Here is a 27,501-nt window from a genome sequence, read left to right on the forward strand (position 1 = left end):
ATGCAAAAGAACAGGTTATGAATATATAGTTATCAGTGAATTTCAAATGCAATATTTTGAGATTTCTGGAGTCATTGAAGAATGTTTTGGGAAATTTCTAACGTCTTCATGGAGGTTCGCGATTCTAAGCAAATTTGATGATTTATTTTGCAGAGATCACAGAGACAATTAAACATTGAACTTACATAAATCTGCTTAAAAATTTACATTGCTTGTAATTTTTATTAAGAAATCCTACCTATATTCCAAAAGTTCATTATGGAAGATCCACGACAGCGCTTTCGGTTTGAAGCTTTGAAGATATTTTTAACGGAGTCCCCTAAAAAACTTCCTCTTTTATTGTGAAAATATGTTGAAGTTCTGTGCCGAATTTCTTGGGGTTTTATGATAGACCTTGAGATTATTAGAATTGTTAAGTTTCTGAATGGTTTTTAAACAAAGCTTCCGAATTAATGGAAGAATCATCAGAGGTCTTTCCCAACCAATATCTTTGAGGGAATTTCAAATAGTCAGTTATGTAATCTCTCCAGAATTACACTAAATGAGACGTTCTTTAATTGATCTATATACAGCTGCTATGAAGAATTTTTGGCAAAACTGAAGGAAATATTCTCAAAAAAAATTTAGATTAACAACGACATTTGTATTGAAATTTTCTTAATTTTTGAAAATTTGTTTGACTCAGAAGAATTTTTCAGCAAAAAAATAGGGCAAGCTGAATTTCAGACGACATTGCTGAAGGATTTGTAAAAAAAATCATCAATAATTATCAGGAATTTTTATAGAAAGAAGATTTTCTTTGAAATTCCTGGAATTATTTCTTATTTCTTTGAAAGAATCCTTTACCAATCCCTTAATTAGCATTTATGTCAATATATTTTTTTGAAAATTTTTCCAAAGATTCCTCCAGAGATTCTTTAAAGAAATTCTCCAGGAATTATCTTCGAGTCCCCTTTAGGAGCTTTCCGAGAAAGCGTATAAAAATCATCTTGAAACTAGTCCTTATATTTCATCAAAAATTCCTCCAGGGTTTTTTTCAATTTCTTCAAGAATTGCTACAGAAATTAGTACATGTATTTCATCCAACATTTCTGAAACAATTCCTCCAGAAATGTTATCAGAATTACCTTCACGAGTTTTTCTTTGGGATTTCTTCATAAGTTTTTATAGAAATTTGTCAAGAAATCCTTTTGGTAATTTCTCCAAAGGTTCTTCCAAATATTTTTTAAAAGATGTTCTTCACAGGGATTTGAAGATTCTCTTGCCAAAAATTTGGAAATTTGTCCAGCAACTCGTTGTTTTTTTACGGGTATTTTTCAATACATTCAAGAATTCTGTCAGGTATTTATTTCTCAAAAAAAAAAACATCTGGAAATTCCACCGAAAGTTTTTTTTCCAGAAGTTTCTTCATAAACTCCTCTAGAGATTGCTTGGAGTTTGTTTAGATCAGGGGTTCTTGATGATGCTTCTGGTATTCCTCCGAAGATTCTCCCAGCAATGCTTGCAGCAATTATTTCAAAATATATTCTTTGGCGTTTTTCAAGAGATTATTCCATAAGTTGACGAAATGTTCTCCAGTTCTTTCAGAATTTCGTTCAAAGATTCCTTCAAAACAAATAATTTTCCAAGAAACTTGTTCAGTGGTTCTCCAAACAATGCCTTAAGATTTTATATTGTTTCTACAGGATTTTCTTCAAAAATTTCTTCAGGCATTGATTTTTATGTGCTGATAAGAAACTGTTTAAGAAATTTTTCAAAAACTTTTTTCTGAATATTTTGAGGAGTGTTTCCATGGTTTCCTTCAGAAAGTCCTGCATAGCTCTCTCAGAAATTGATTGAGGAATTTCTATAATAATTCCATCAATGTTTTCAGTGATATCTGCCGACATGTTCGTGAGATTCTATCAGAAATTCAATTACGGATTTCTCCAGAAATCCTTCCAGATTCTTCTCAGGCATTATTGCATATAATTGCTTGCTAAGTTCCTGAAGAAATTAAGGAGTTTCTCAAGGTATTTCTGAACAATTCATCCAGGAGTTACTCCAAAGATAATTCGAGAGATCGACAGAAATTTATGTCCATCCAGAATATGTTCAACAATTTCTTCCGGGATTTGTAATGATATCACCAGGACTGTTTCAAGGGATTTCTTCAGACAATTTTCAACAATTTCTTTAGATACTCTTTCAGGGATTCTTTCAAGTATTCAAGTAGTTTTTTGTGCAATTTTTGAAAAGAGATTTGAAAAAATCTTGGAGGAATATCTGAAAGAATTCCTGCAAAAAACTCTACAAGAATCCCAAGAGATATTCCTGAATGAATCGTTTGAACAATTGAAAAAAAAAATCCTTGTGGGAGTTTCGGCAGGAATGACTGAAGACGTTACTGAAAGAATTATTGGAGAAACGCTTGGGAGATTTCTACTGAAGCAATCTCTGTGCAATTTTTAAAGAAACATTTGGAGGAACTTCCAAAATACTCAATGGAAGAACTCTGAAGGAATACCATAGTGAAATTTCCGAAGAACACCCTTACATTCTAAAGAAAGTTCTGGAGATATTTTTTAAGAAATCCCGGAAGGAATTTCAGAAGGATTCCCAGCTGTTTTTCCTAACTAATCCATGCAGGAAATTCTGGTAAAATATTCAGTAGTTCCCTATTGAAATCTCAGCGAGTACTCTTGATGAATTTGGATGAAATCTGAAATCTGTGAAGGTATTTCTGAAGAACGTACAGGGGAAATATCTGGAGGAACCTCACGAGGAATCCCTGGTGGAGTTCTCAGAATTGTTATTTTAGAAAAGTTATTAGTGATAACCTTTAAAAAAATCTTGAATGATTTTTTGGAAATATTCTTAGAATAATCTGATAACGTATTTCCAAAGGAATTCCTGTAGACATTCCTAAGAAATCTAGCTACTTTATCGGCGCTGCAGTATTGGGGAATCCAAACGACTGTTTTAGATTTGTCCCGACGTTTCGACTCTGTTTCGAGTCTTCTTCAAAGGGAAAATTCTGACTAGTCGCTTTTTGTTCGAATGGACATAGGACTGTCGGTGTCCTGTTTGTGTCTGTACATCGGATTTCTTGTCAAGTGAACCGTAGCTTATTTTTTGGTTGGTTTCACTTGATTTCTATCGTATTGCACTGCACTGCATTTGTTCCAAAGAAATATTTCTGAACAAATTCCTTAAAAAACCGTGGATAAATTCTTAGCATTATATTTACATGAGTATCTGTGTGAATAAGCGTTCGAGCTGGTGTGACATGCAAGTAAGCTGTGAGCATTGTAAGCCGGACCCGATTTCCAGTTCCCAGGTAACGGAATAAATTTCAGGTTTTCAGAGGACACTGAGTGTGTGGATGCGCGTGTGTCATACATAAGTTTTGTCGTATTTCAAATTGATTGTTGTACATTCCCGGGTAGAGGTGAATGGCAAACCAAAAACAAAAAAATAACAAAATTTATTGTCATAACTTATTTTGTCATCCTTGAGTTCTTCATGAAGCGCTTAAAACTACATGTGAATAGCATAATATGATATCATATCAAAATATGCCATTCGCTTGTCATTGATCAAAATTGAAAAAATAGCTACTGAATGCCTTATTTTGCTATCATAACAAATTTTGCAAGGGGAGCGAATCTGGTTGGATGGTTAAAACACTTGACTATCACGCCGAGGACCTGGGATCGAATCCCACTCCCGACAAACTCACAAAATGTGAGTTCTTCCTTCGGAAGGGAAGTAAAGTGTGGGTCCCGAGATGAACTAGCCCAGGGCTAAAAATCTCGTTAATACAGATAAAAAAAAAAAAAAATGCAATTGGTGAGATATTGTTGACCTCTTACGAGTTTGATGAACCATCGCAGTTTGGCACTTATCAAGAACAACATAATGACGAAATTTGAATTTTGGTTATTCTAATGGTAACTTTTGATAGTTTTTTAAGTTAACAAGTGAATAACTTATTTTGATATTGTTCTGTTTTCAATAACTCAATAATGATATATTTTGCAATTCTCAACCTTAAATTTTTTTGTTCTTGGTTTGCCATTGTAATGCCAAAATTTAACATTCTTCAGTTATTTCATAGAACAATGTCAGTTATTATTTTTGCCCTTTTGTCACTTATTTCAAACAAACCAATGGCAAATTTTACCATTCAGTAATTCTTTTTGAATGGTAAAACTTGCAATTGTTATGCAATTCTTTTTTGCCCGGGTTGCGCTCCGTTAGAAGCGGTTATGAGGTATGGTTTGCAGAGGCATGGCACTATCTCTAAACGATCGCTCATGCTCCTCGAATTTACTGCTGATATTGAGATTTTATTAGCATTAGTCATGTGATAGTAGGTACTTCAATATTTAATGTCAATTTCATCGACTATCATCGAAAATTACCAATTGATTTTCATGATGAAAATCAGTTGGCATTTAACGAAGGTTAACATTTACGTTGAATATTGGAGATATTTGACTTTTTGTACAAGTTTTTCATATACCATATTTTGAGGTGCAGCTTCTAAAATGAGCTGTAGGTAGATATGTCGAAAATACATTTTTGCAACTTCTCATCGTAATAGGCCATTTTACCTCACGCAAATCTGCCAGGAAAAGGCCTACTTTCCCACACCAAATTAACAGTGCTGTAATGATTCATTACAGCACTGCTTTGCGTTGCGTAATGAACCAATACAGCACTGTTTTCAGTTTTGATCAACTTATTGATGCTTTCTGGATGCAGGTTTGAAAAATTGTGACAACTGTACTGTATAACCTGCTATGATCAGATTTCCTTAATCATGGCTATGAATATCAGTGTGCAGTCTGATGAAAGAGTTTTGTTAAAAACTATCCTCAAGCGGTAATTTATGAAGCTGCAAAAAACGTTGTACGCAACTCGGTGCAGAACTCGATTTTTACAGCACTCGTCGTAATTATCCAACTCGGCAAGCTCCTCTCCTCTTCTTGGCGTAACGTCCTCACTGGGACAAAGCCTGCTTCTCAGCTTAGTGTTCTATGAGCACTTCCACAGTTATTAACTGAGAGCTTCCTCTGCCAATGACCATTTTGCATGCGTATATCGTGTGGCAGGCACGAAGATACTCTATGCCCAAGGAAGTCAAGGAAATTTCCTTTACGAAAAGATCCTGGACCGACCGGGAATCGAACCCGTCACTCTTAGCATGGTCATGCTGAATACCCGTGCGTTTACCGCCTCGGCTATATGGGCCTCGGCAAGCCTCGTTGGATAAAAGTACGACTCGTGCTGTAAAAATCTTCATTCTGCACTTTGTTCCGTAAACTACTATTTCAGCACTAGTTATATAACGTATGCTCTACTTGTATATTTTTAATATTTAAAAATTTTTTTCACCAAAAGTTATTTAGGGTATCTATAAATTAAGATTGATTACTTCCTTTTGTTCGGGATTTTACTAAAACTAAATACTAACAGACACTGACTAAGTTAGTTCTCCCCGTTAGACACGGACGAGCTACGGCCAACGTTCACGATGTGTTCGTACGAACTTGGCTATCAATTTGCACCATCCATAAGGGAAAATATCAGCCCTAGGGCGTGTACAAAAAACAATTCATCATGGTCAGATGGTCAGAGATCCATTGTTCTAGTGGTATGGTGTTTTTTTTCGTTTTTATAGTTTCACTTAATGCTGTCTGTTGGAGCTATATCTATTTAGATGACACTATATTTCACATGCACGTTTGTTAAGTTCATTGAGTGAAAAGGCCACGTTATGCATTGTTTTGAAACAGAAGTCCAAATAGAATGATATACTCAAGTGGTGGCCAACACTTGCAAGTAGTTTCACAGTTTTAGATGGATTATGAATTACAACAAGTAGTTGGACCAAACTGTCTTCAATGTGACATGCTCTACGTTATCGCCAGCGGATGTAACTAATCAAGACAAAGCTATTGATTAAACATCGAAACCAATCACGACAAAGTTTCACCATAGCCATGCAACAAACTCCAGTGAGCTGGTGGAGACAACTTACAAACAAGTTCCCCTGTGTTCCATCCCCAAAACCACCGTTCACCCTTTCATATTCAAGTTTATTGGAACCATAAAGTGTCACACTCACTACTGCTGCTAAGCTGACCCCGGAAAGTACCATCAGCTGCCATCAACATCATCTTCATCGTCGTCTTCGTCGTCGTCATAACAGACCGAGTTTTCCTGTCACAACGGATCAGCATCAACCCGATGACGACGCCAAACTTTCCGGAGAGAAGCTCTATCCCTATGCCACACTTCGGTGCTTTACTTATGCTTATGCTTTAAAAGTTCCAGTTTTGGAGCAGGGTGTTACGTGAATTTGACAAAACTGCCCGAGTAAAAGTTGACATCGTGGAAAATTTTCCGAGAAAATGAGAGATTCGAATCTATGTTGTAATTTGGAATTTGCTTCGTGTTTGCAATTTCAACCATCGCGCAACAATAATGACAATATCGCATTGACCAGATCAGGATAAAGATCGTATATCACGATTTTAGAGATTTCAAAGCCTTGCAATGTGATATTCGAGAGATAACTTCGAGTTGGTGAACCCTGCAACGCTAATGAAGATCTACCGTCAAACAGTTTCGATTTTAGGTTAATGTTGTTGTTGTTTGTTTATTACCAGGGATTTTAACCTTTTAAGGGTCATTCATCCCGTCTTGGGTCAATAACAATCAGTTATTCACGAGTTGAAAAGTACGCAACAAATTCAGCTTCCGTTTTGTCACGAACAAAATTTTTTAGGATCATTTCATTATCTATTTCCAGTTGGGCCACGTCTTCTTTGTTGCTCGTTTTGTGCCTCTTTTGTTCGACAATTATTTTCTCTGATTAACAAATATTCTATTTTTTGTCATTACATTTTACTAGACTTCTCATTTTTACTCGGGCAATGACCTACACCAGCACCAGTCTTTCAACTGAACCGACAGGACGAGACGCAGGTCACACCGTCAGGACCGGAAAGGACAAACTTTTGCGGGTTGCTGGGGAAAAATTTTCGCAATAAGTCCGAGCAGGGAGCCTTCGCCCGACGGCGGCTGGGCTACAGCCACTATGCACTGGCATTGGCGCTAGCCTGGCTTCGGTCTGGTGCTGTTGACTGGCCCGGCTAACTGTTCCAAAGGCAAGAATAAATAAGAGTCAAAACTTGACAACACACAGAATTTTTAGCCACAAAAAAGTGAGCGAACTGTAGCGAACTGAGAGAATGGACGGTGGTGTATGTGAAAGAATGCTAATGGGTGGGGCTGCAGTAGCAATTTCACGTAAATTAAATTTGATAAAAGATCTCATGTAGCAGAAGCGGTGAACGCGAGGATATTCATCACGATCATGATGAGTATGACAGGTTTGATACGATTGCCAGCGTAGAAACTATTAAAAAAATAATAGACTCGCGAATAAAAGTGCTCCAATATTGCTGAAATTCGGAAGAAATGATCTTGGACCCGTATTTTTATGTTTCGCCATTTGGGTGGCCATTTTGAAAAAAAAAAAGTTGCCCAAAAAACGAAATTTCTCATTTTTTTTAATTTTAAACTGTCATAACATTAAAACCAATAGATCGATTTGTAATTTTTACTCACAAATAAAAATGGTTTAAAAAAAAAATCGAGACATTTTTTGTAAATTTAATTATGCAAAAGTTATCAAAATATCATTGTTTTTATGATTTTCACAATGTTGGACCAAAACAACTATATTTTTTGGCAAAGGAACGAACAACTGTTCTGCGTTGTTTGCTTCAGAAATTCAGCTTGCCTTTGCTCAAAAGCAGCAAATGGGCTCAGTGTTTTTGGATATTAAGGGAGCTTTTGATTCAGCTTGTGTCGATTTTCTTTCTAACAAACTACACGGAAGTGGCCTTTCACCAATTTTGAACAACTTTTTTGTATAATTTGCTGTTTGAGAAGCAGATGAGTTTTGCTCATGGCGACTTGACAGTTTCACGAATTAGCTGCAGTCGATCTGCAAGGACCACTACAGGATACTTTGAACAATTTGTCTACTTGGGCTCTCAAGCTGGGTATCGAATTCTCTCCGGAGAAAACTGAGATGGTTGTCTTTTCTAAAAAACACAAACCGGCAAAGTTTCCGCTCAATCTGATGTGTAAGGCAATCACTCATAGCATGTCTTCTCAATACCTCGGCGACTGGTTCGACTCCAAATGCATCTGGGGGAAGCACATTGTGTATCTGATACATAAATGCCAGAAACGAATCAACTTTATGTAAACTATTACCAGAACATGGTGGGGAGCACACCCGGAAGATCTGATCAGGCTGTACTAAACAACCATTCTGTCGGTTTTAGAATACGGTAGTTTTTTGTTTTCAATTCGCGGCGGAAACACACTTGCTGAAGCTTCAACGGATTCAGTACCGTTGTCTTCGGATCGCGTTAGGTTGCATGAACTCAACTCACACTATGAGTTTAGAGGTACTCGCTGGTGTACAACCTCTGACAGACCGCTTTGCGGCGATATCATTCCACCCCTCATCCGACGCGAGATTGTGAATCCATTGATCATAGAAAATTTCGGAAAGCTGCACGAACACAACCCTCAAACGTGTTTTATGACTGTGTACTACTGGTACATGACGCTGGAGGTAAGCCCATCTCCGGTTAACACCAATCGTGACAACTTCTCAAACTTCGACAGTTGCTCTGTGGATTTTGATAAAGCATTGCCCAGTTAGAATCCGGACGCAGATAATCACTTATATCTCAGAGGTGGAATAACAAACAGAAAAGGTGAAGCCCTCAAAACAAAGATAATTTACTGTAGTTTCATGGAAAAATATCATTTAAATTATTTAATTTAATTTTTAATACATTTTCTCATTTTTTCCGTGTTTACTTCCTTAAAAATCTGCACAATGGTAGTAAATTTTAACATCAACCCCTTCGGCGGATTTGTTTAACAATCAGGTCATCTCTGTAGTGTCCTGAGACCCTCTACCAATCTGATTAGGATTCCAAAGAAACTTTACCAATTATTTCCTTTCTTGCGAAATTAAGGGCTATTCAGTGAATTCCAAAGAAGCGTAATTTGAGTGTTTTTTCGTTAATAAACACTATCCAACAGTGATGACACCACTACACATCTCAGGCTGTCGTGATAGCTCACCAAATTAGCTCAAACCTCTACAGATCCCTTGTGTGCATTTTTGAAAAGCAGCACGCGATTCTTGAGGTTATCATCTTTGTACACATTTGGTGTCAAAATCGTGATGTGAGAAAACGATGTCCAGAGCTCGAACTTCCTGGCAAATCTTGGAATTCCAAGCAGATTTATCCATGAACATAAACTTCAATCTTCCTTGGGCACTTCCTCATGGCATGGTTAACAATATCTGTGCACATCACACATAATGGTTATGGAGACATTAACATTTTTAGCGACTGTCGTACCTGACCACGCTTAATTTTCAGCGTGTTTGTGCAAGATTTTTTTCCTTCACTTGTCTTCAATCTGAAATAACTTTTCACTCGTAGCAAGAAAATCGATGAAATTTTCACCATCAATAGAGGACTTGTTTATGATCAGACTGCTGTAAAAAAAATATGATTATGATCATTGAGAGCGTCACAATAAATTATCCTTTGCGTCCGGATTCTAACTGGACAATGCTTTATATCCATGAAGGATGAGATCACCGGAATACCAAAATATTTTCCTTCCGTTTGTAGTCCACAAATTTTTGCAAGTTAGTTCGGACATGTTAGTGGGGACAGACAGTTCTTCACAGATGGTTCGAAAACCGATGGTTCGACTGGTTTCGGTATCTACAACGAATTTCATAGCGCCACCTACAGGGGATACTCAAAATAACTGGGACAGGTAAAATTTTCACTTTTCGAAAAATGTTCAACTCGCTGTAACTTTTTTGAAAAGGACATCAAAAATTCTCAAATTTTTACTGTAAGTTCATCAACTAGTTGTGTATCAGTGGTCCAAATTTGGAAAAGATCGGGCTATTCTTCACGAATATATAAATATTCTTGAAAAGGGTAAAATTACTCGATAGCCAACTTTGAGCTGTTATATCTTCGGATTCAATGAACTGATTGCAATGAAATTTTGACCATTCATGACTTATATGATGAACTCTTAAAAACATTTAACTTAACTTGAAATTTTTAACAAGAGAAAAAGTTATTAGGATTTCATTTATTTCACGATTTTTTAGTAAATTCATCAATTTCTAATATGCATCCCATTACTTTCTCAATTTATTAGCGGCTATGTTGTACCTTTCCTTCAAATCACATTCATATATAAGTCATTTAGAGGGAAATTAATTGAACTATAATTTGCATCTTGAATTTTGAAACGATGTTGAAGTTTTGGATAATTTGGTGTTTTATTAGAAAAATAATCTAATCGTTATAATTTTCTTCCGTGTTAAGAATTTTAAGTTAAGTCAAAGGTTTTTGATAGCTCATTATACAAGTCATTAATGGTCAAAATTTCATTGCATTCGGTTCATTGAGTCCGGAGATATAACAGCTCAAAGCTGGCTATCGGATAGTTTTACCTTTTTCTAGAATCTTTATAACTCCGTGGTGGAGATGAACCAGCCTCGGGCTGAAAATCTCCCTAATAAAGCTAATAATAATAATAACTTCGTGGACATTGGTCCGATCTTTTCCAAAATTGGACTACTGATACACAACTAGTTGATGAACTTACAGTAAAAAAATGAGAATTTTTGATGTCCTTTTCAAAAAGTTACAGCGAGTTGAACACTTTTTGAAAAGTGAAAATTTTACCTGTCCCAGTTATTTTGAGTATCCCCTGTACATGCTTCAAAAGCCCTGCTCTGTATACGTAGCTGAGCTAGCGGCTATATACTACACCTTAGAGTACATTCGCACTCTTCCACCTGAGCACTACTTTATTTTTACCGACAGTCTAAGCTCTCTGGAGGCTGGTCGGTCAATGAAACCGATGAAGCACTCAGCGTACTTCCTAAAAGGAATACGCCAAGTCTTGAGTGCTTTGTTCAAACGCTCATACACCACCACCATAGCTTGGGTCCCTTCACATTGCTAAATTCCGGGAAATGAGAAAGCGGACTCTCTGGCTAAGGTGGGTGCTAGCGAAGGCGATATTTACGAGCGTCAAATCGCATGCGACGAATTTTTTGCATTGGCCCGTCAGGAGACCTTGATCAGCTGGCAACACAAATGGAGAGATGGAGAGATGGGTAGATGGTTGCACTCCATCATTCCACAGGTGTCGAAGAAGCCATGGTTCAAAGGGTTGGATTTAGGCCGCAATTTCATTCGTGTGATGTGTCGGCTGATGTCCAACCACTATTTGTTGAACGCACATACCTTTCGTATTGGGCTCTCAGAAAGCAATCTCTGTATCTGTGGCGTAGCTTACCAGGTTATCGAACAAGTCGTGTGAGGATGCTATGAGTGTCGTGAGGTCAGATCTGAGCTGCATGAAAATCTCCGGGTCCGAGGAAAACAACAGAAACCGTTAGAGAAGTGTTGGCAGGACTTGATTTGGAATACGTAATCTAATTTACCAGTTTTTGGAACGTGTTGATGTCAGAATTTGATGTAGTACGTTCCTTATTTTCGTTGTCCGCCTTTTGGTTTTGTTGTTCGCCCCTGTCTGTCGTCGCCCTCCTTCCATTTGTCCTCTTCTTGTCGTTGTCTACCGATAAAGTCCTTTCTTTTTGGTTCCGTTACAGATATGGACAATTTGTCCCATCAATGCTCTAAGTATAAGTTAGCAAATAATTTAGTTTTCAACCAATAAATCCATCCATCCCTATTTTATTTTATTCTTTTTTTTCAATCCTTATCCTCGAAACAAGCTCGAGTACTTCGGCTTCCCAAACTAACATAGTTTAAAGGCAGTAATAAATTGTAAAATGTATAATCGATGTAAAAACAAAAGATTTTGGCTCAGTATGACCATGTGGCATTACATTTCATTTTGTGAACATTAGTTTGACTATTTTTACATTAAATATCACAAAATTGGAAATGTTTTTACTTCCGTTTTTGAGCTGTTTTTTTTTTGCAAATTTGAAAATTTGAATGACCATACTATGAATTTCTTCAGGCATTCCTTCAGAAGCCCCTTCTGAATTCCTCAATAGATTCCTTCTGATTTTTAAGATTTATTCATGAACTCTTTATAGAATTCCTCCAGGATATTGATCTAAGAGTCCTTTCTAAGATTTCTCAAGAGGTTGCAATTTCTTTTCCTCCAGGAACTAATTTTGGGAATCCTCTAAAAGTTTCTTCTTGATTTCGTCAAGTAGTTTCTTTTTTTAGAATTCCTCCAGCAGTTTCTTCTGGTAATTCTTCAAAGTTTCTATAATGATTTTTCAAAGATTTTTTCTGAGATTCCCCAAGGAGTTTCTTGGATTCCTCCAGAAGCTACTTTCTGGGATTCCTTCAAGATTTTCCAAGATTGATCAGGAGTTGCTTCTGGGATGTTTGCAAGAGTTGCTTCAAAGATTCCTACTTCCAGACATTTCAACCATGATTCTACTAATATTCTTCCGGAAGTTTTTTCTGGAATTCACTTCGTTCTTTTAGGATTTCTTCAGAAGTCTTATTGGATTTTTCAAAAAGTTTTTTTTTTCTAATATGCCTCCTTTTGAAAATTCCGAGATTCCTCCAGGAATTCCTTCCTGTATTCCTCTAGGATGTCTAGGATGTCTCTGTCTGAGTTCTTTCTGTGATTGATCCAGGAGATCTCTCCTGGATACCGCCAGGTATTTTTCGCTGGCTTTTTTCATTAACTCTTATCAAGATTCCTCTAGGAATTCCTTGATGAATTTCTCCCATACGTTCTTTTGAGAACGCTTCGGTGTTTTCTTCGGAGATTACACCCGATTCTTTTTTTTTTTGCACGGGTCTGGTTTTTGCTATAACTCAGTCAATTTTTCATCGATTCTCATTAAATTTTGTAGGCACAATTAGTACTATCAGTGAACAAAATTTCATGTAAATCGGTTAAAAATTGACTGAGTTATAGCAAAAACCAGACCCGTGAAAAAACATTTTTTTATCTGTCTGTATTATCTGTATTAACGAGATTTAGCCCTGGGCTAATTCATCTCGGGTTGCAAATAATAATAATAATAATAATAATCACCAGGCGTGGAGCGCAGAGAGCACGATGGGCGGACCAGGTGGAGCGTGATCTGGTGAGTGTTGGGCGTGACCGAGGATGGAGAGCTGCAGCTGCAAATCGAGTATTATGGCGGCAAATTGTTGATTCAGTATTATCATGAATTTGATGTGAACTAAATAAATGAAAATGAATGAATAATCACCAGAAGCTACGTGGTGGATCCCTTCACTCTGGATGTTTTTCCTTATTTCCTCCAGATTTTTTTCCGGGCATTCCTTTAGAAATTTCAGGAAATCTTTCTTAATTTCATCCAGGAAAATCTGCTTGGGCAACTCCTTCTTGAACTTATTTTGATATTCTTTAAGGCACTCATTCCGGGATTACTTAGGAAAAGCCTGCCGGTGTTCCTCTTCCATTCCCCAACATTTTTTTTAATGAAATTCCTCCAGCAGTTTTGTATAAAGTCCTCCAGATATTCGTTTTGGAAATTCTCCAAAAGCTTCTTCTGGGATTACATTTCTCCAGGAATAGGACGCATTAACCGAAGCAGTGAAACTTACGAACGGATCAACCCATCAAGATGATACTTGCACGGTTCAATTTGTGCTCATGGCGGCTGTAGAGAATGAAAATTAACCAAAAAGAAGGAAAAAAATATTAAGAGTGCGGTGCTGCAATGACAATGCAAATTTATCAAACCACTACAACAAATGGGATGAAAATCAAAGTTTTTTGGGGCAGCTAGTTCGTTACAAGTTTGTTAACATAAATATTTCAAAACTTGTTAGACTTGTTGCGTTGTTGCGGAAATATTTTTTCTTATTTTGGTCACTTGAGCCAAGAGATTTGTAACAAATTGTGTTTTGGAATAGGACGCAATCAGTGAAGTACTAGATTGAAAGTAGTGAGCTGGATTTTTGTATGGTGAGATGATCAGTTCTCCATTTCTGCAATGAAATGGTGCAAACAGCGTGGGTTATATGATTTCTTGACTAATTTGATGCTGTTTGAGCAAAAGTTTTGATAACCGTGTTGTTGAAGTTGCAAGAAATAAATAATACAACAACACAGTTACCCAAACTTTTGCTCAAATAGCATCAAATTAGTCAAGAAATCATATAACCCACGCTGTTTGCACCATTTCATTGCAGAAATGGAGAACTGATCATCTCACCATACAAAAATCCAGCTCACTACTTTCAATCTAGTACTTCACTGATTGCTTCCTATTGACAACAGAATTTGTTATAAGACAGTTATAATTCTAAAGTATAAAATATGTCGCATAGTTTTATGGTGGACATATTCAAATGCTCGCAATACCTTTTGAATTATGTCTTATTTCTACACACACCTGCATTAAATGTTTAACATTCAGCAGGATTGAACGTTCTTGGTGACACGATCTAACTGTTACAGTAATATATCCAAGATTTTCAAACAACAAGTGAAAAGGGTCTAACTTATTTTGGTAAACAAACATGTTTCTGTCGCTGTAGGGTCTATCTCGATCAACTCACGCATATCTATACCGTTATCAGAAAGATCTTAGAATATCTTCACGCATTCTGTTAAGAGTGTCGACATGCGTGGGTGGATCGAGATAGACCCTACAACGAGTGGAACATGTTTGTTTACAAAAACGAGTTATTTACCCCTGAAGAAAACACAACACCTAAGTGTTGAACGCTGTTTCTTCAAATGTCAGTTCTTCATACCAAAGTTTCAATTATTTCAACAATTTAAATAGTGGTATTGGTGATAGTAAGCTAAATCACAATCCAAAACACAATGATTGCTTATTTTCGATGCTCTCGTGCAAAGTATGTTTTATTTAACTCATGTTTCTTCAGGATGAATTTGAAAGAAAAATGTGTCTTATCATGACTATACTTATTCATCTAAGGCTGTGACTATATGAAAAATTGCCTGAAATTATTTGTTCAATTGCTTAGCGACATTTTCTCTTCTTCTTATTGGCGTAACATCCTCATTGGGATAAAGCATACTTCTCAGCTTAATGTTCTATGAGCACTTCCAGAGTTATTAACCGAGAGCTTCCTCTGCCAATGACCATTTTGCATTTGTATACCGTGTATTGAACGTTCCTGGACCAACCGAGAATCGTACCTGCCACCCTTAGCATGGTCATGGTGAACACCCAAGCATTTACAGCTGTGGCTATATGGGCCCTTGACAACATTTTGTTCAGTTTTTATATTCGTGAATTTTTACTAATAATCCATTCTGTTTACCATCAGTGATGTAGTCAATGTAAACATTAATAGTGGTTCTGATAAACGCGGGGCTTATTTTTATGTGTATTCATAACAATCCATAATAATGGAAGTTTGAATTGGGATTTAGTTTGACAGATACTTCAATCAAAAATGAAATTGAGTTGTTAGTCATCAACCTTAAAGAAAAAGAACACCTAGTTCCCTCACTTTTTACGTCTATGGAGTGTGTCGTGTGAAATGACAAGAAAAAGTAAATATGTACCTTGTTTGCGCTCCAGAGGCCTAGAGATGTCACTCGTTCCGCTATATTATTCTAGGGGTAATTCACAATACCAGCAGATAGGTCAGTACCAGCATTCCACCCCTCGCCGCGAATGGTTTTTGCTGGGGTTGAAACTTGAAAGTTTTTCCCAGCACTTGAATATCCGTGCTCCAGTTTATCTTCCTCGCTCTCAATCTTCTGATCCCACTTGACCGTTTTCACTTGAAATTCCAGCTTTAGTTAAAGTAACACACAAACACGTCACGACTTCGGTAGATGTACACTGCGTCACCTGCTTATTCACGTTTTTTTCAACAATCTCCCATCCAAGAACTCATCAATTTTGCTTCTTATATGCACTCTTCACATCACCTGACAGGCCAATCTTTACTAATCAGCAGTGTATTTCGTGGGAAATATCCTTTCCGAGCCCCACACTCGTACTCTCGCCCCCTTACGTTCTTCACACGATTTTTTCCCTCTAGGAAATGCTAATCCTTCATCATTCCGCTCTCGATCCGCATATCAGTCTGGGAATCACACTTTAAGAACCCTCTCAAAGGGCGTTACGCCTCATTAGGCATCGAGGGAACCGTTCCACTTGGGGCGCTTTCAGACGAAACACGCGACTCATGGCATCGTTAATGCCCCCCGAAAGAGGGTGGAAGTTCCTTTGATGCCCAGAATGTGAAAAACTCTGTATCACACTGCTGGAAAAACACAGAAAGCACTCCGAAAGGTTGGCTCAAACCGTTCCACTAGAGGGACAGGACACCGCGAAAAACACATCCGAACGGGCCGACGGTATCACATTAAACTGATCAATTCGATAGGCGAGCTGGCGAAAGAACCTCCAGCAAACACCATCGCGGACAGGCCAAGAAATTCCCCACGGCGAGCTGCACCGAAAGATTTTCTCTCTCGTGCTCGCTCACTAACAAGGACCAGCACTTTTCCGCGGAGAACGTGTAACATAAAACCGGTTGAGCATCAACCGAGGGACTCGTGTGGGGGCCAGGGCGCATGTCCACTGGAAGGACCCGAACGGTTGTCAAAGTTTTCCAGAACGGTGTTAGAGGACTGAGCCGACAACCGGGGAGGAATTCGAGCACCAAGCGAAGTAAGATGCAGCCAAAACATATGAGAGGGAGCTTTTGGGATGTGCTTGTAACCATAACCTAGTTTAAGCCACGGAGCGTCGAACGGAGTGAGGTAGGGTGGGATTGACAAGTGGTTGGTGGAGCGGTTGAAGAACGGTCGGCTTTCACTATTTTCGCTGTTGTGCTTTACGAATCCGAGCTGGTGAGAATTCGATTATATGGAAATTGGATATATGTGCTGGGGAGGTACCTGAGCTGAGTTGGTTTGGATGAAATTGGAAATGATTGAAGTATTGAAGATATTTTCTATATTCTTGGTATTATTGAACCTTTATATTCAGCTACACAGGATCCTATTTTTATCACGACTTTTAACGTGAATTTTTTAAACGATTTTGGCGATGTGTTTTTTTTATTCTATTAGAGGTAACGTCTAAACTGGAATAAAGCTATTTTTTTTTTTAATTTCTTTTTATTTGTGAATTTTAAGTTAAACTAATTCTTCACAAATAAAGCTCAGTGTTCTATGAGCACTTTCTCTGCCAATGAACGTTTTAGCATTTGTGTATCGTGTTGCAGGTAAGGCATGTGCGATGAACTATCACATACCTACGTTCAAATTCACGAATGCAAAAAAGATTATATAAAAATACAAAAAAGTAAGATGACTTTCAATGTCCATGAAAGTCAAGCATTTTTTTAAAGAGATCCTGGGCAGGCTTGTAAACATTCGACACTTATCACTACCCAAGTAACCATGACGCTTTATATAGAGCATTATTTTTGCTTTATAGTGTATTATATGACATGCGATATAAAGTTGTTTTGTCATATAGGCACCATTAAAGTAGGTTTAAAGTCGAAAGTGGCGCTACTATTGTGGATTTAAAGCAAGCATTACTGTGGTGATTGCTAAAGCATATAAAATGCTTGTACCTTATAGCTAATGCAATCAAATCGTATGGAATGCATACTTAATGCATCATGTCAAAAAAGAAAAAAGTATGTTTTTCATTTTTCTATCTATTTTTATCTTCTGATACTCTCACTTTGATGTTTTTTATTGTATTTCGGGAATTGAACCTAGACTGCTGAAACTGACCACGATGAAACCCGGACGCGCTAACGCTGTGTGCTACGATACCATGTATTTTGCACCTGGAAAAATGTGCAACATAAAGCAACGTATTCTTAGCTCGTGCCTTATTGAGTTGTGTTTTCAGCAACTCTAAAAAATGTGCCGGGATCTGAATGCCATCAGTTATGTTACTCTCGAATATAAATTCGTCTGTGTTGATTCTGTTTTTTTTTTTGTTTTCATACGTGCTCACTTCTAGCTAAAATACAATAAATAAGAAACAATACAAACAGCGCTTTAATTCTTCCTTTTATGAAATCGGGGCGTTATGTTAAATAAGGAAACCGATACACCTTATAATTTTTGTTCCCTCAGCATCTGATTGTTTTCATGTCCCAACCAAAAACCCAAAAAACCATACATAATATAAATTTTCACACAGCAACAGCTGAGCATGATAATCTAAGTGCTCCGCAGCAATCCATGAAAATTTTGGTTTGTTTTTCTTTTGTTTTGAATAGTTTTTCTGTTTACAACGATGGAAGCTTTAGTAAAGGCATATATAAAGTAATAAATGCTTGCATTATTGATTGCTATAAAGCTTTTAACATGGTAATGCAATGAAGCATTTAACAACGGCTCTATAGAACTATACAGAACTGTCAAAATCTCGTAATGCTTCAATGCTTTCATAATGTAGATTAAACGCTTCATTACTTGACAGATGTAAAATAAAAGTTATGTTGCATTAGCTAAACTATAATACGATTGAAATAATGTTATGATATAATGCTTGTGGTTACTTGGGTACCTTCGTTTCGTTGCCGCGGTCGGGTGTCACTTTGCTTTGTTTCATTCGAGCGCGACCGTTACCTCTTACACACAACACGAGCGGCAGAACGAAGATCAATAAACAAAAAAGTGGATCAAATCATCGTCGTCTGACACGATGACATTTGTCTAATTCCAGCTTTTTGCAAGATTTCAGCAAACTTTGATTAAGATTGGTATAATACTAGTTTATTCGTGTGTAATAAACCGATTACGACACATACATTTATCAAAAACAGCTCTCTTTATGGGAAAGACAGGAATAACAAAAACCAGACCATCTCCCGAAGGCGCATTCGTGGTCAAGCGCATTCATTCGACATTTTCGTTCCGTACAGTAGTTTGATCGCTTGTGTTGTGAATGTTGGAGACAATGGCAACCGAATATCGACGAAACGGTGTCAAAGACTGTGATCGCTAACAAGACTGATCCTGGGACTGACTGGGAATCGAAACCAGGCTCTCAGAAAGGTATTGTTGGACACCGGCGCGTTTCTCACTTCGGCGTAGAGCCTCGTGATATACATTAGGAAAAATGTTCCTGTCCTGTCCGCTATTTATTTTTGCCAGAGCTCCTTTTATACCTCTGATAACTCTTACCGTCCGTAACACCCCGTATTTTAAAACGTCATCCTGATACATTACACAGTGCAACATTTTTTTTGTCTCAAGAGCAAATTTATGCGTCTCTCACAGCTGACAGATTTTGAGCAGCTGAATCCGAATCTGAGTTCAGATTTGCTCCAGCACGTCAGAATTTTAAGCTAAACCTTAATTTATAGGGCAAAATATTCGATTTTGGGCTTTTTTGACTGCTAGCCATTAAGCATGGAAATATTTTTTTAGGCAATAAAAGGTAAATTGGTCATTTTACATCTTAATTAACAACTCATGCAAATTATGCCGTTTTACCAAATCGAATTTGATAGTTTCGGATTCGGATTCGGATTCAGCGGCCCAAAATCTGTCAGAGACACATAAGTTTGCTCTTGAGACAGACCAAAAGTTAATTTTTGTTACGCTGTGTTATTTTTTGCGGATGATACCGGACATTTTTGGAGCTGATCTACAGACTGCTGTTACCTCTTTAAAAACCTACTTTTATAATAATGATGGTAACTCTGGCAATGCTGTCATAGACAGCGATCGAGGCGTTTATAGGGGAGAGAAAAGGGAGGTGGCAATAGCGTTTCAGGAGGACCCAAGGAGTATCAGGCGAGGTATCAGGAGATCTCAGGGGCTTTTCAAGGGGATCCCTGAGAGTTTCAAGACATAACAGGAGGTCTCAGAGGCATCCAGAGTGTCTAAGGTGGCTGCAGGGGGTCTGAGGGGCACTTCAAGATGCCTCAGGGTAGTTTCAGGGGGCCCTAGGGTGTTCAGCAGGGTTCGAGGGATCTCAAGGACCTTTCAGAGGGTCTCAAGGGCGTCTTAGGGGGTACCAGGGGTCTGAGGGGAGTACCTGGACGTGATATGAGCGCTTCAGGGGTTCTCAGAAAATTTCAGGAAAAATCCAACGGGTTACTCGAGGATTCTCATGGGCGTTTTATGAGGTCCTAGGGAGCTTACCTGGAGGTGTCAGGGACGGTGGGCACCAGGGAGTCTCTGTAGTACTTCAAGAGATCACAGAGACGTTTTACGAGATTCAAGGCATTTTTTTCTTTTTTCTCACTCACTCTCCTGAACATGCACGAGAAAGCGCGGGATGCAAGAGGGGGCCAGTGCCCTTCCTTTAATCCTTCTCTTTCTCGTGTTTATTAGAGAGAGAGAGAGTGAGTGAGAAAAAAAACTAGCTACGCCAGAATTTCCAAACGAATGTCTCAAATTATTTTCAGGCAAATTGTCAAAAACATTCGTAAAAATGAATTTGAACAAAAGGAATTTCTAAAAGATTATTCTAAACGATATCCGTAGGAATTCGCAGGAAAAATTGCCGAAGTTATTTTCAAATGTGCTGCAGAACAAATTTTAAAAAACTTTAAAAAAGTCTATTTCACATCTCTGTAATATTTAACAAATAACTCAATTGAACGAAAAAAAGTTTGTAATACCTATATTGATTTTTTAAAATTCTCATAAATACTTAAATCTAGAAGAGGTTACAATTGAAAAACTTCTTCATTTATCAATTTTTTATATTGATTGGATCGTAAAACAGTTAAGGTCAAACAAATAGGGTCACAGGTACGATAATTTCTGGAAGCTGAAGTTCAGGGGCAGTTACAACACAAAACACGCAATAAATAAAAAAATAATGATTTCAAAAAGTATTTCAAACAGTTTGGGAGACTTCGAAAAATTGACAGATTAAAAATTGTTTCAAATAGTTCAGGACATATGAGTAATTTGCATATCCCTGAATTGTTCCCAAAAGTTTGAGACAGTATAGTAACCGGGAGACTGTCAGTGATTATTCTGAAAATACTTGAATGTTTACTTCTAAAACAAGTTTTTGGTACTACGGAAGCAAAGGAAACTCAAAAAAAATTTCAGAATCTTGACTTTATCTCAGTGTGTTCTTTTTTTTTTCGTCACAAAAACCTGCGGCACACAGTTTGGAAGTACCTTGGGATAAATTGGTTTACGGAAAAAAAGCAGAACTAAGAGTTAAGAGGCGTTTACGAATTGCCTAAGAGCTAAAACTTTAAGAGTATCGGAGATCTCCCTGTAGTTTAGGCCATCTGATCTACAACCGTAATTAGTGATGTTTTGGAGCATTATGAATGAAATTTATGCTTACACATCCTCATGCTGCTATGAGTTGTCAAGTGATGAGTTCTTTGTCAGTTTGAGGATCTACAAGAACTCCCTTGTGTATAGTTCATCGAATTTATGAGGGATACTAGTGGTATATCAGGGCATTAACAATGAGGTTTATACTCACACAGCCCCAGGTATCTATGTTCTATCATGTGGTGGGTTCTATGATTGTATTGGAGTATACGAGAACTCCCTGGAGCTAAGGCCATCTGATCTACAACCGCAATCAGTGATCGATTATATGATTAAATTTATGCTTACACAGCCTCATGTAGCCATGTGCCATCAAGTGGTGAATTTACTGTCAGTTTGAGGATCTCCAAGAACTTTCTTGATCATAGATTATCGGATCTACTAAGAGGATGTTCATAAACCACGTAGACCGAAATTTGACCATCTCAGACCACTCCCTCCCCCTCGTTGATTTTTGTCCATACAAAAATTTTGAAATTTCTATGGAGCGTAGACTTTGGTCAGAGCCCCCCTCCCCCCAAAAAGTCTACGTGGTTTATGAACGGCCCCTAACGTATTTGGTTGTCTCCAAGAAATTTTCGCAATAGAGTAAAAGTTAAATGGGCTTCTATATTCCCCTAAAACCGCTCTGAAGACCATTTAGATGCCTTTAAATACTTTAAAACGCCTCTAGAGCCCCTGTGAAACTTGCGAGAAATTCATCTGCGAGCCTCTGAAGCCCCCTAGACCCTCCTGAAACCACCTGGGATGCCCTGCAATGCATTGAAAACCCTTGAAACGTCTTGGAACGTTTTGAAATTCACCTGAAAGCCTCTGGAGCCCCCCTAATCCCCTGTGAAATCTCATGAAACGCCCGGAAACGCCTTGAAACGATTTGAAACGCTCTGAAACGCCTCATAAGCCCTTTAAACCTCCGTAAAATTCACCTGCTAGCCTCTGAAGCCCCCTTAAGGCCCCTTAAACCCTGAAACTCCCTGAAACACTTTTAAACACCTCTAAAACCCCTGAACACCTGAAGTCCCCTGAGAGCCCTGTGAAACCTCCTGAAACGTTTTGAAACGCCTTGAAACGCTTTGAAGCGCCTCTGAAACCCCAATGAAACCTACGAGAAATTCCCCTGCGAGCCTCTGAAGCCCCCTGAAACCCTCCTGAAACCTCATGGAACGCCCTGAAACGCATTAAAATGCTGTGGAACGCCAACGCCTACAAACGCTTCGAAGTGCCTTTTAAACACCTATAAAACCTCGGTTAAATTCACCTGAGAGCCTCTGAAGTCCCCAAGTCGTAATACATTTTAGTTTGAACACAATTTCTTTTGGTAAATTATTTTATGAATTGTTTGTAACTTTATCCGCAAAATTTGTGTGAAAGTGACCAACTTGATCTCAGAGTGTGGTACTTCAACATCAGCCCAAAGAGCTGTTTTCTAAATAATATAAAAAAACCCTAATTAATCCACCTAGCGGTGATGGCGCCTTTATCGTGCTTTCGAAAACCCATTTAGACAAAACTCAAGTGACATGTTGATGAAAATCGGACTTCAATACGTTTAACAAGAATCCATTTCATGTCACCAAAAATCATATCGTTTATCTGGAATTTAATGTTGAGCCTCAAAATCCTTAGAAAAAAAACCGATAATTTGAATTTTGAGCAGTCATTTTTGGATTTAAGTTCGCCATCTTGGATATTCTGGTCAGAATTTTTAGACTCTGGACCCGGAATCTTCTACATAGAGCCTAAACCTTCGTTTATCAGTCAACATCTTGTGTTTGGAGCCACCATATTGGGTTTTAGGCCGCCATTTTTGGAGTTCAGATATTTTCTCTATGCCAAATATACGCATATTGCAAGGTTTTGGAGCCTAAAACTTCACTAAACAGCCACAATCTTGAGTTTTTAGCCACCATCTTGAATATTCTGGTCGCTATTTGTTTACTCCGGACATCTTTCCCATGCCAAATATACCAAAATTGCATGGATTTTGTGCCTAAACAGCCGCCGTCTTGAATTTGGAGCCGCCATCTTGGATTTGAGACCGCCATTTTGGATATTCTGGTAGCCGTTTTTGGAGTCCAGACTTCTTCCTCATTTCAAATATTGCATGGCTTTAGAGCTTAAAACTATAATAAACAGCCGCCATCTTGAAATTAGAACCGCCATCATGAATATTATGTTGTCACCTTGAATTTTGGGCCGCTACATGGAATTTCTGTTCTCTTATGTTGATTTCCGCACAATATCCGCCAACCATTCTCAAGGTTACAAAAATCTCCGCAGTTTGATGTATCGCATGATGGGGCTTGGTTCAGTCTTATATACGTCCAGTTCTACCGATGCTAGTCCGGATCACTAAAATGGTCATATCTCCGGAACGCCTCGACCGATCCAGACCATTTTAAATAGCAAACAATGCGGTAAAATTCCGGTTCGATTCGAGCTATAATCCGATAAACCGACCAATGGGAAGTGCCTTAAAAGTGGGTGAACTTTTTCTGCGCACAGACATACATACATACACACATACAGAGCTCATCTCATTTCGTCGAACTGAATTGATTGGTATGGGGCTGTCCATAAACCACGTGGTCATTTTTTTTGGGACTTTCCACCCCCCCCCCCCCCCCCGCGGGGTCATTTGTCCATACAAAATTTTTAATTTGTCCATACAAAATGATTATTGGCCGAAAGCCCCCCCCCCTCCCCCCCATGACCACGTGGTTTATGGACAGCCCCTATATGTGACTCGACTCTTCAAGCCTTCTATCGACATTTGTTTTTTGATTTTTTGAGTGAACATATAGCCTTTCAGTACACTTTGGTGTACGAGAAAGGCAACAATGTATTAATGCAACGACGTTCATTGGACGGATTGAAAGTGACTTTTATTGCTTCTTTGCATAGCCCATGTGGCTACAATAAAAGAGAAAACACGAATAAAACTACAAAATATGTAATAAACACACCATAAATCAAGCGTCTGTTTTTTTTTGTTTTGTGGTCAGCTGTCAACTTCTTGGCCTTTGCTATTGCTACCTTCCTGCATACCAGAAGGAAGCAGACACAGAACAGGATCCGTAGTCGTCGTCGACGTCGAGATTCCTCTCATAAGAGGGCAGTGAAAAGTGCATCACCATTCTGTGTCTCTTCCTCCCCTTTCTAAGTAGCAAAAGCACCCATCCAGCCGCAGTAACAATAGCCACAACAATGATGATGGCGACTGGCGAGTCTCAGCCGCCACCAGTAGGGTAAACAGGTATAATATGCCCCCCCTAAGCAGAAATGGCAATATTTCTGAAACTGGCGCCTTATTCCATCTATTGCTCACTGCAAATCGTTGTTACTAAAGTTAGTGAAGTGTTGCATGCAAACTTTGCCTTTGGAGAGGTGGCTTTGGAAACATTGAAACGTTTTTCGAAAACGTTCCAAAATTTGCCTTTTCAAAACAAACGGGGCAATACGCCCCATCAAAAGAAAAGCGTTCCGCCCCGTGATAAAACTGTCCCAGGGGATAATTCCACCACATGCTTATCTTACCAGGGTCTTTCAACAAGTGTTTAACTGCATAAAAGTTGCAAAGTAACACAAGCGAACAGAACTAGCTTCGTTTACAATGAAGTCAGCTTACAAGAGGTAAAATATTACGCCAAAAGCCTCGATTTCAGACTTTTTGATATTTTTATTGCTTTTCTGTATCAATCCACTAATGGACCAGCTTGATGGCAGTTATTCTTCAATATTTAAGATTTCTAATCGATCACGCATGCGAAAAGCGCTTGAATCGCTAGAAAGTGAAGAGGGGCGTTTTGCCCCGGTGGGGCGCATTATACCCTTTTACCCTAGTAGGGCGGTGGTTATCATCCGGAAGAGTAACTCTCCTAAGGGAAGCACCTCGTCCACCTAGAACTGGCTGGCTGGCTTATGTTTATCAGGAAACAATGGTGTTCGGGCGACTGCCAACTGGTACCAACGAACATGTAAGAGAAAGGAGGGAACAGGAATATCCGCTGAGGTCAACAAGGCACTAGCGAAGGGTAGTAAAACACTCACTTTATTGTTTTCGAGTGTTAGTCTAAAACCCCTACCGTGTCCGAGTCTGCTGCTTTTCATTGTATGAGGAGATGGTGATAAAATGTTCTTTCGGTTGAAATGATTGGGTTTCTAATTGATAGGCATCTTTAACTTCCAGCAGCGTTGGGTTCGTTCATTTACGTCATCTACTACGCTAACGAAGTCGTCTCCTTCGTGCCTATGCTCTGGGTGCTCTGCTCATCAAAGGGCTGCTTAAATCTTTCGAATATCTCACGTCCGTCCGTCTAGGGTTCCCCTAGGGTCCTTATCAATCTCAAACAAGTTAGTAAAATACCTGCATAGCCGAACTTTTGCTTACTTGGGAAAAACAAATTTCCGTACACAAGATTTTCATGAAATTTTGTTTGAGCATGTTCGTTCTCTGTGGTTTTACCCCAAATGTGCATTTTTATATTAAATTCCCCTTCCATATGCAGTCATTCCTCCATCAGTTTGTTCGAGAGGGTGTGCAAAATAGACCAGGTGTCCAATATCGTTTTATTTGTAACTTTACCTGTATCGCTTCTGAACTAGTTTGAATAAGTATTATTCAAGATTCTACGGCTCTAATTCACAATGAATTCTTTTGTACATTCAAAAACTACTTTTCGCAAAGAACAGCTGTAAGAACCATGATGCCACGTGACGGTCGGAGATGGTCGGACCCTTTCCCCCCACCCCCTTCTGCTCCGTCTATATATAAATAATAACTCAGAAGAGTTGTGTGACAAGCCAGGGCCGACGGGGGCGAAATATGTCAGGGAACGACCCAAGTTGGTACCCGAGGGGAGGTCAAAGGCGAAACAGGCTCCATAAAAATTGTGAAGATGAATACAAAATGGCGTTGACATTATTTATGCAGCCACTGACGACGGCTGGCTGGCTGGCTGGCTAGCTGCCTGGGCCCGAGATGTCGTCGGTCGGTGTCTGTACGTGTGGAAGGGAGAGCAACCCAAAGAGCAGCAGAAGCCGAGGCTTGGGATAATAATGGCTTTGGGAATTCGCTCGTTGGTTTTACTTTCATGAAGCTCTCTAACCTTATGCCTTAGTTACCCCATCTATGGGATGACATCGGGGAGGTTACCACCACTGCGCTATGTTGGCTTCGTCGGCCGAGGTGAAGTGGGTGTGAATGAAGAGCGAAGAGAATGAAATGGCAGAGTGGCGTTTGCTGTGTGAAGAATATTCCACGGATGCTGCTGGAGGACCACCATGTGGTGAGTGCTTTTTTGTTGTCCTGTTCGACAGGTTTCGCACAAACAATAGCAAAAGTCAGAGATTTCGATCCTTCAAGGCTTTTTAGCCTTTTATTATGCTTGCATAAGTAGGGGGTGGATTGCATGGAGCAACGTGATGTGTACTGATGCCCCTCGTAAAGGTACGATGAATGCCACCGCCTGGAAGAAAGTCACTTTTACAATTGCAGTTCAACCGTTTCCATTCATAAGCTTCATTGTGACGTAGACGCTTAGAAGCTGCTGCAAGAATGAGGCCCATATTGTGAATAGGAGACGCAGTATTTAAAAGTTCAAGATTGTGGGCTGTTTGCAACAATTGAGCACTTTTTCCATTGCGGGTTTCAATGATGTTGCCTATTGGAGGGGAGCAATTGTTTTGAACAATGCATTTGATGGGACTGCTCTGAAGTAAGTTGGAAGTTGCTTTGAAGAGGGGCCTTTTTTCCTGACATATTTTACGCTAAGTGTATCGATTGCAGCAATCAGGTCAATCATTTGATTTTACATCCGGAACGATATTGTTCTCCAGGAAATGAATGAATAAGTTCAACAAGTGCCTCTTAGCAATATCAGGGAGGTTTTTCAGCAAATTGGACTTATTTAGTTATGTTGTTGTTCTGAACTTTATGTAATTGTTACATAAAAGAAGAGCAAGTGAGCATTTAATCATCGAAAATGGCCTATCCAAGTTACCCGTATCTTCGGAAACGTTACACGAATTATTCGTTCCACGGGTATGGAATCTGAACAAGTTTTTTTGCGAACTTGAGAATCCACCGAGGAGCGTTTTCTCGAACCTCAT

The 27,501-nt window shown here is 38.7% G+C and overlaps 1 protein-coding gene across 1 annotated transcript in view; it reads right to left on the reverse strand.

Moving 5' to 3' along the window:
* Positions 1 to 16,978, reverse strand: part of LOC109621718 (acid sphingomyelinase-like phosphodiesterase 3b) — a 340,436-nt gene extending 323,458 nt beyond the window's left edge. Inside the window, exon 1 of the mRNA XM_029870311.2 lies at positions 15,652 to 16,978. The gene's annotated coding sequence lies outside the window, so the exon portion shown is untranslated. The remainder of the gene's footprint in view (positions 1 to 15,651) is intronic.
* Positions 16,979 to 27,501: the final 10,523 nt, after the last annotated feature.

The sequence above is a fragment of the Aedes albopictus genome, chromosome 2, assembly GCF_035046485.1.
Source record: "Aedes albopictus strain Foshan chromosome 2, AalbF5, whole genome shotgun sequence".
Lineage (NCBI taxonomy): Eukaryota > Metazoa > Arthropoda > Insecta > Diptera > Culicidae > Aedes > Aedes albopictus.